Source organism: Lissotriton vulgaris, chromosome 3_2 (assembly GCF_964263255.1).
Source record: "Lissotriton vulgaris chromosome 3_2, aLisVul1.2, whole genome shotgun sequence".
Lineage (NCBI taxonomy): Eukaryota > Metazoa > Chordata > Amphibia > Caudata > Salamandridae > Lissotriton > Lissotriton vulgaris.
In genome coordinates, this window is record NC_141690.1 from 142,581,940 (window position 1) to 142,591,846 (window position 9,907).

Below are 9,907 nucleotides of genomic sequence, written 5' to 3' on the forward strand. Positions count from 1 at the left end.
ACGCAACCATTACAACGCATGTCACTACAACGCATACCACTACAACGCATGTGATTGCAATGCAGTCATTACAACGCATACCATTACAACGCATACCTACACTATCCAACACTTAGCCTACTGTTGCACCCCCTGGAGTTAGAATAGTAATTTTTACCCCTACACTTTCCAATACTTACCCTAGTGTTGCACCCCCTGGAGTTAGAATAGTAATTTTTACCCCTACACTCTCCAACACTTACCCTACTACTGTACCCCCTGGAGTTAGATTAGTAATTTTTACCCCTAGACTATCCAATACTTACCATATGTGCAATGTAATGGTATGCGTTGTAATGGTATGCATTGTAAATGTAGTATGCGTTGTAGTGGAATGGAGGTAAAGGTAGTTTCAAAGAATTCGTTGTAATGGCATGCGTTGTAATGGAATGCGTTGTAATGGATGTTGCTGTGTAAAAAATTCGTTGTAAAGGTATGCGTTGTAATGACATACATCCGTGACAATGGGTCACCCTTTCAAGGAGCCGAGTTTGCAACCTTCCTAAGGCAGCGAGGAATCCATCACCGGCGAGTCACCCCTCAGTGGCCACAAGCCAATGGCGATGTCGAACACTTCATGTGTACGCTGAACAAGATGTTCCACATCGCAGTAGTTGAACAGGCGGATCCAGAGAAGAGGCTTCACGAATTCCTGACAGAGTACCGAAGCACCCCCCATTCCACCACTCAGTGGAGCCCGTGGTCCCTGATGCTCCATGGCCCGAGGAGAGATCTGCTTCCCACCTGCCCAGGGTGGGCACCTCCGCCTCTCTAGACTGAGGAGACGCAAGATTGGAGAACCTGCCGAAACCAACAAGCAAGCCTTCGCCACCATGCCGCATCAAGGACACTCCGGACAAGATCCACTGTCTTCATTCGGGACCGTCACCCCAGAGGGAAGTATAAAGCAAATTACGAACCAGGAGCCTCGACAGTCACAGCAAATAACGGAACCATGGAAACCCCACAAAGAGGAGGCGAAGAGGGGTCCCGAAACATCTCGTGGTTCAAGGAAGTCCCAACAGAACGCCCAGCGAGACCCTCTGACGATCAACCAAATGGCCCAGGTTGTCACCACGCAAGAAGACCCTAGCAGAGGACCAGGGAGCAGCGGAGGCCGAGAGACTCTGGAGGACACCGTCCTGTCACCACCCTGTCGGACACCAGACAACACCACCCCCGACACCCCGCGGCTGCGTAGATGTCCCCAGGGGTACAATCTGCGACCAAATCCTCGTCCTGAGGGACTTTGCCTGCTGAAGACATCCGGCTGACGCACCTGCGATGCACGCAAGTACTGTGAACCCATGTGCCTGCCACACGAACTGTATGAACTGTTTGTTTTCAGAGACTGAGCTGGAAAGGGATGTAGTGGTTAGCGGTCTAGTTCCGATTGGACTGCCGCATGTCATCCGCAGGCCAGGGGTGGCCTGCGGGGTATAATAAAAGGGACCGCCCGCTTGGGGCGGGCGTTCCGACCAAGAGAGCAAGTGTGGTGTCTGTAATTTCTATGCGCGCCTGCCCTTGCGCATACTGTGTGCCCTGACACAGCTCACGGTGGCACACCTCAACATAACCCAAGCTGGTATGCATTACGCTGCATCAGTATTCCTAAGCTCACTCTAGATCCCATTTCTAAACAACCTAACATGACATGGCTGGCTAGAGTTACTCCTTCAACCCAGCTCTTCTCCACCTTCAATTCCTTCCACTTAATTGAGTTGCACCCCAAAGATGTGACTGTCGCAAGCCTTGATCATTGTGACTTGGAATCCGAAGCCATCTTTGACTCTAACATTTTGTAACCTGTCTATCTGTCTGACTTCTCCTCCTCTTGTCCCGAGCACCTCCCTAAGCTCTTAGAAACTGTTGCGAGGCAGCACACAGAGCTCTACCAAAACGAATGAACAATCAGTTAAGTGTAAACCTGGGATCTCAATGTTCCCTATGGTTTAGCAATACAGACTCGCTTTTTGCAGTTCTTTAAGATATATTTGTGTCCAGTGCAGTGAAGCAACATTCTTGTTTTAGAGCATTTAAAAGTACGTTTACACTACCCTCTAAAAAGTATAGTTCTAATACAATATACATTACATCCGTGTCCCTGTGAGGCAGTGGGAGCCTAACCAACTGCGAAAACAACACAACAAAAAACGCTTTGCTGCAACAGTAAATATTTCGTAATAATCGAATTGCACCGTTGGATTTATTCGCGCTAAATGTGTGATAACTGCTTCCTAAATACCCCTGCTCTTTAAACAACCTAATTTATAATTTAAAAAGCTGACAACTCCTAAAGTGTTTTATTTTATCGTGTCTGGAATAATGGAAGAGTAAGTTATTGAAAACCTTTATTTTTCATTAGCCTTAAATTCGGCTGCAATTAATGTGCCCAATTTGATTATAAACTGCACAAATTAAACAATAAAGAGCTGTCTAATGAGAAATTAATTACGAGGAAGAGAAGAGGAGCCGGGCTGGATGGAAGCAATAAGTCACGGCCTCTGGCAGGAGGTGTCGCTCTTTAAAGCAGACAAAGGGCTTTCTCGTCAATGTGTGCCCGCGCAGATAGGGCTCCTCACAGATCACTAGATGCAGAAGCCATAACCGCGCAGTAATTGAAACTGCCAAAATCAATAGTGCTGACAAGCTTAATTAAATTAAATATGTCTCTGATGAGCCCAAACAGCATGGCGGCGGCCCACTTGACCCTTCCCCGGAGCAGCCTTTGATGGAAGGCAGAGTTCGGCGTGATGGATTTCGCCCCGAGGACAGCAGCAGTCTGCGCCCCGGCTACTGTAGGAAATTGCTGCAAGACGGATGGCTCTCCCGGCCGAGGTGCCGTGGGTGACTTACAAAGTGAGTGCGGGGCAGAGCGTGGTTCCCACAGCGACGCCCCTGTGAGGTGTCCTCTGCTGATATTCAGAGCTCGGGCGTCCGATAACTCGCAGCCCCAGCATCAGTGGCAAAGATCTGCCTTTGGTAAATCGTATGAACGGTTCAGCCAGCGTAGTGTGATGCCCAATACTTCAAAAAATCCAATTATTGAGAGCTTACTTTCTGACACAGCAACGTCATGTGCGTAACAAAACTTGAGCCTCCTCCCCTCCCCCTTGATCTCCCCGTGCAAGGTACAAGGGGGCCCCCAGCTGCGGATTTAATATAGAGCTCTCAGGTCAGAGTACTGGGGCCCCCTGCAGCTCGGGCCCCCACGCACTGAAGGGGCTGCGGGGGCCTGTGTTACGGAACGTGTAGGGTGACAGAAATTCTGTGATGTACACCGCCATAATACACCGCCATAAACGACAACACGCCGTAAGCAAACCGCACATAAAACAAACACAACCTGCCCTACAGCAACTTCTTAACTTTCTTCTGAATGACTGTATTTTTAAAGTTATTATTATCATTAGTATTTTAGGCATTCTTATATTTATTAAGATTATTATTATTATTTTTACTGATACCATTATCGGCATCATTATAGCTACTATACATACAGATTATTATGGCTATCGCAGTTCTTAATGTTATTATTATCATTAGTAGTAGTTTTAAAAACATCTATTTTTTATTATCATTATTCGTTTTTAATTTGTATTTTGTGTTTCTATCACCATCATTAATATTATTATTAGGTATTTATACGAAAAAGCAGCAGCGGACCTTAGAATGCCGCACCTAAACTCCAGTGCCAATGAGTCAATGATCAAGTAGGTTTGGTATTGTGCTGCCAACCCCGACACCAGCTGCTGTTTGGCGTCGCTGTGCTCTCCAGATCAATTGAACAGTTTTTTAGATACTCATGGGGGCGCACCAAAATGAAAGTCCAAAAAAAGTAAGTAGAAAAATGTTCTTTATTTATCTTTGTCCAGTTAAAACACACATCAATAAAATATGTAACGAGTTCAGCCAACGCGTTTCACTCCATACCAAGGAGTTTCTTCAGGGCGCTGCAGATCTTTTCGGTGTGTTGTGTTTGAGTGATCCCTCTGTAATCACACTAGTATTTCTCCAGTCATTTCTTCATTCCGACATGATTCTTAAAAATCTTCGGAGTACCCCTCTTCCCTTGTCTTCTCACGTTATCACGGACTTTATATGTCTTATCCAAAAAAAGCAGTTCTGGAACCAGCCATGCCGAGACGCTGAAACCGAACGACTGTCATTACAGCACTGTACCCACCTAGAACAAATACAGCCAGGGACGGGTATCTATTGGAGTACCAAATTAATATTATTATTGTTGTTCTTGTTCTTCTTCTCTTGTTGCAATTGCTTTGGAACGACGTAGCTAGGTAATAGAATTATTAATTGCATGACTGGTCACAGGTGCAAACCGGAATTTCAGTCTCATTGGCGCCGTGTGTTCGATTCCAATTCAATTTTTGAGTATATTTGCCCTCTCATCGGGGAAGAGAAGATACTGTAAGGGCATGCCCTGCACTGGTTCCCAAAGAGCAGTGAACCAGCAGTGGGCACGGACCTGCCCTGCCCTGGCTCCCAAAGAGCGGTGAACCAGCAGTGGGCACGGCCCTGCACTGGCTCCCAAAGAGCGGCGAACCAGCAGTGGGCACGGCCCTGCCCTGGCTCCCAAAGAGCAGTGAACCAGCAGTGGGCACGGCCCTGCCCTGGCTCCCAAAGAGCGGTGAACCAGCAGTGGGCACGGCCCTGCACTGGCTCCCAAAGAGCGGTGAACCAGCAGTGGGCCCGGCCCTGCACTGGCTCCCAAAGAGCGGTGAACCAGCAGTCGGCCCGGCCCTGCACTGGCTCCCAAAGAGCGGTGAACCAGCAGTGGGCACGGCCCTGCCCTGGCTCCCAAAGAGCGGTGAACCAGCAGTGGGCACGGACCTGCCCTGCCCTGGCTCCCAAAGAGCAGAGAACCAGCAGTGGGCACGGCACTGTGTTGACTCCCAAAGAGTGGTGAGCCAGCAGTGGGCACAGCAGTGAGCTGACTCCGACAGAGCGGTAAACCAGCTGACTCCCAAAGCAGTGGCAGCTGTCGCTCCCACTGCCAGGAAGCAGCAAAAGAAAGGAGAAAACAAAATGATAATAACGGAATGTTCTTATAATTTTATTTTTTCCTCCCGCTGCGGCAGCGTGCCTGAGGGAGCGGGGCTGCAGAGCAGGGAAGGAGTGGTACAACATTCCTGTGTGCAATGACTGTTTGGTCAGCCTTCTCAGGCCGCCCAAAACAGTCATGCGCATTTCCCTGTTCTCCATGCAGGCTGCATTACACCCTGCATGGAGAACATGCCCACCCTTCCAGCCCATGGCTCAGCGCCGTGTTACGCTGCTCAGACCAATCACAACGCTGCATTGCAGTGTTGTGATTGGCTTATTGGTGGGAGCCTGACTGCCTGATTTCTGTTCTGACCTGGAATCGGACACAGGCAAGAAGGAGAGAAGACGCGGGACCTGGCGGCAGAAAGGTAAGTGTTATTATTTTTTTTTAATGCAGCCTGCGGGCCCTATCCCCGCCCGCGAGTCGGTCTCTCCACCCACGAGCTGTGCCGGCCGCCCCTGTCCCAAAGAGTGGTGATCCAGCAGTGGGCATGGACTGCGCTGAGTACCAAAGGGTGAGCCTGAAGTGGGCACGGCACTGTGTTGACTCCCACAAGGGTGAGCCTGCAGTGGGCACGGCACTGCGCTGACTCCCAAAGGGTGAACCTGTAGTGGGCACTGCACTGCGCTGACTCCCAAAGGGTGAGCCTGCAGTGGGCACGGCACTGCGCTGACTCCCAAAGGGTGAGCTTGCAGTGGGCAACGCACTGGGCTGAGTCCCAAAGGGTGAGCCTGCAGTGGGCACGGCACTGCGCTGACTCCCAAAGAGTGGTGAGCCTGCAGTGGGCACGGCACTGCGCTGACTCCCAGAGGGTGAGCCTGCAGTGGGCACGGCACTGACCTGACTCCCAAAGGGTGAGCCTGCAGTGGGCACTGCACTGCGCTGACTCCCAAAGGGTGAGCCTGCAGTGGGCACGGCACAGCGCTGACTCCCAAAGGGTGAGCCTGCAGTGGGCACTGCACTGCGCTGACTCCCAAAGGGTGAGCCTGCAGTGGGCATGGCACTGCCCTGACTCCCAAAGGGTGTGCCTGCAGTGGGCACGGCACTGCTCTGACTCCCAAAGAGTGGTGAGCCTGCAGTGGGCACCGCACTGTGCTGACTCCCAAAGAGTGGTGAGCCTGCAGTGGGCACCGCACTGCGCTGACTCCCAAAGAGTGGTGAGCCTGCAGTGGGCACGGCACTGCGCTGACTCCCAAAGGGTGAGCCTGCAGTGGGCACGGCGCTGACTCCCAAAGGGTGAGCCTGTAGTGGGCACTGCACTGCGCTGACTCCCAAAGGGTGAACCTGTAGTGGGCACTGCACTGCGCTGACTCCCAAAGGGTGAGCCTGCAGTGGGCACGGCACTGCGCTGACTCCCAAAGGGTGAGCTTGCAGTGGGCAACGCACTGGGCTGAGTCCCAAAGGGTGAGCCTGCAGTGGGCACGGCACTGCGCTGACTCCCAAAGAGTGGTGAGCCTGCAGTGGGCACGGCACTGCGCTGACTCCCAGAGGGTGAGCCTGCAGTGGGCACGGCACTGCCCTGACTCCCAAAGGGTGTGCCTGCAGGGGGCACGGCACTGTGCTGAGTCCCAAAGGGTGAGCCTGCAGTGGGCACTGCACTGCGCTGACTCCCAAAGGGTGAGCCTGCAGTGGGCACTGCACTGCGCTGACTCCCAAAGGGTGAGCCTGCAGTGGGCACGGCACTGCCCTGACTCCCAAAGGGTGTGCCTGCAGTGGGCACGGCACTGCTCTGACTCCCAAAGAGTGGTGAGCCTGCAGTGGGCACCGCACTGCGCTGACTCCCAAAGGGTGAGTCTGCAGTGGGCACGGCACTGCGCTGACTCCCAAAGAGTGGTGAGCCTGCAGTGGGCACTGCACTGCGCTGACTCCCAAAGGGTGAGCCTGCAGTGGGCACGGCACTGCCCTGACTCCCAAAGGGTGTGCCTGCAGTGGGCACGGCACTGCTCTGACTCCCAAAGAGTGGTGAGCCTGCAGTGGGCACCGCACTGCGCTGACTCCCAAAGGGTGAGCCTGCAGTGGGCACTGTGCTGCCCGGGCTCCCAAAGAGCGCTGAACCAGCAGCGGGCTCAGACTGCGGGCGTCAGCACTGGCAGGCTGTTTCTTCATTACAGGCCTGTCAAGAATCACAGGCTCCGTTATTAAGGGGCTCCTTTCAAATGCTAAAGTTGTTGCTGGGACAACTCCAGAGGAGAATGGGCTGCTGGAGATGGACAAACTGCAGGCTTTCTTCACCAAAAGAGTTCAATAAACCATCGCGCCGCCGCACAAAAGAAACTTTAAATCACAGTAAACACACCGCAGCCAGAGACTAAGGGTTCGAGAAAGAAGGAGTCAGCTACAGAACACGGGAGAGCCTGACTCCAAACCCTGCTGGCCTATCAGGACCCGACCCACAGACCCTGCACACGCAGCCCTGCTCTGAAATGCAGACATGTCATTTACAGAGAGTCATCAGCTTGTTTTTCCTTTTCTGTCTTTAAAGCGCCCGTGCGGACCCAAGGGCTGCGGGGACCCAACATATGGACGGGGGACTCCTGCAAGGCATGGAGGCTCAGGTGCTTCATACAGGCGTTGATTGTGAGTGCCCAGGGTGTACTGAAAGGGGGGAGTCCAAGGAAGAGAACATCCTATCAGCTTGTATTGTTTTGACACCACGCATATAACGTGATTGTAAACTAAGGGGTTAAAGAGGACAAACATCATGCGTGGGTATCTTTTTTTATAGCTCCTACTGATTTTTTAGCACTATACCTCTTTTGCACAATGATGCCTGCGGCCCTACAGGTTACACTCGCTGAAGTTTCTTGCTGGCTTCCGCAGTCCAGCAGACATTAAATGAACCCGGTGAGAATATCACTAACACCACACGACTCCCAGATAGACTTCAAGGCGCTAGACAGTGAGAACAATGAATGAGTCCAAGCAGCAGATGGATGGGTGTGCTTTATCAATAATCAAGGAGTTCACTATCACACTAACTAGCCCGCCTGCCGCGCCCATTACTGCTTCACTCTCAGAGCAGGCTCCAGCAGCTACACATCCATATAGGCAGGTTCAGCGGGTCCAGTCCCTTATGGAGATGGTGGGAGTACTGGAATGGGGGTTGCAATTCTGCGGTCTCCTGCGGTATTGTTTTTGTTTGTTCATCATTGCTTCTCTATATTCACAGGTGGCACTGCATATTTGATTTTGTATATGTAATTATTGATCCACGCAAGTGATTGGTTATGATGTGACTGTAAGCAAGTGGCTGGTAGTTTGTAATGTTTGTTGTCTTATGCAAAATGCCAATTAAGAAATTAAAAACAAAAAAACACAGAACTATTTACGAGACTCCACGCCGGCTGTCTTGGACTGATGTTTATTATTGAATCATATTGGCATTCATATAACCCACTCCATGTGCTTTGAATAGCGAGACACAGCAGCTGGAGGAAAGAGGTGTGAAAGAAGCCGTTTGTTAGTGGAGGACGAGGTGGTGGGACAATGCTTTAAAATGCTCTTTCTTGTCTGCAAACATTTTTAGAGAGAAATGTAGTATTCCAGTGAATGTTGCCTCCAGTTCTCTGTTTTCACTGATAGAAACAAATACCAAAAGATTTCGAGGAGTCAGTGTATTGTGATCCTGTTTCACCCCTGGTTCTTGCCAATCTCTTAAAAAGTGCTCTCAGCTCCGATGAGCCGCAGGCAAACCTAAGGTCATAGTTGAGGTCTTTTATTGCAGTCTTGCACCCTCTGATGGTTGTGCTGTAAGGTGGTTACCAGGTGTGAGTTCAATGTAATACTGGTACTGCATGTCTCTCAAGATTTTCCCACTCCACGCCCTATTCTCAGTACTTCCATGTGTATGCCTTCCCAACATCCATTTGATTGCTCACCTAATAATCTCACTTATTCTTTTGAATCATTGATTTCAACGTTGACTTATTGGTGTTCATGAGCATTCTTGAACACAACATTCTATGTGTTTGTCATTTCAACCTCCTACTCAGTGGAATCCCAGTGTCCAAACTGAGGTGTCTGCATTCTCGTGTCACATCGCTTCATCAGTTAATCAAGTGTCTCACATGTCACATGCCGACCACTCATCAGTGATGCCTCCACTTGATGTCAATAGCTTTTTTCTCGAGGAATGCACTCCACAATCCAAACCTCCCACTCTCTGCCTAATTTCACACTGCTCCTTCGCCCACAAACTATGAAGGATTACGCAGCTACTCCAAAATTGTGTGCCTTTTTATTATAATAATTTTTTAGGTGAATTCTTCAGAGAAACTGCGCACCCTGAAACGTTCTCTTTAAAATAACTTTCAACACTCTCTTTCCATAAACTGTCAACTTCTAATGGCAATCAGTGCCAACATATAACTAAAGGCAGCAGAGATACTCAGAGTAGTATGTGGAAAATGAGCAGATGTGTTAACAAATGTATGTAGGAAAAAATAAAATATGCAGGTAAAATGAAAACATCTGCGGAAATGACGGCAAGCTTGCGTTTTTAAAATTTAAGGTAAAAAATAAGAAAGCAAAAGGCATACAACTGCACTAATTTTTTTTTAGCATTTCTCATCTTTTCTAAAGAATCTTATTCCTATTTGCGATACTTTCTCTATTATATGTATGTAGGTCAGTTTTCCAAAAATAAAACCAACTTCTTCTCAGAACGTTGGCCTTGTGCCTGGAATGTTTGCTGTGAAATGATTGGGCCACCACCATTTTGTGGGCGAACTATGTACACATCTGCAATGAAAACTTAATGTGTTACATCACTGTGGACTCCAGCGATAAGGGATTAGGGGCGGT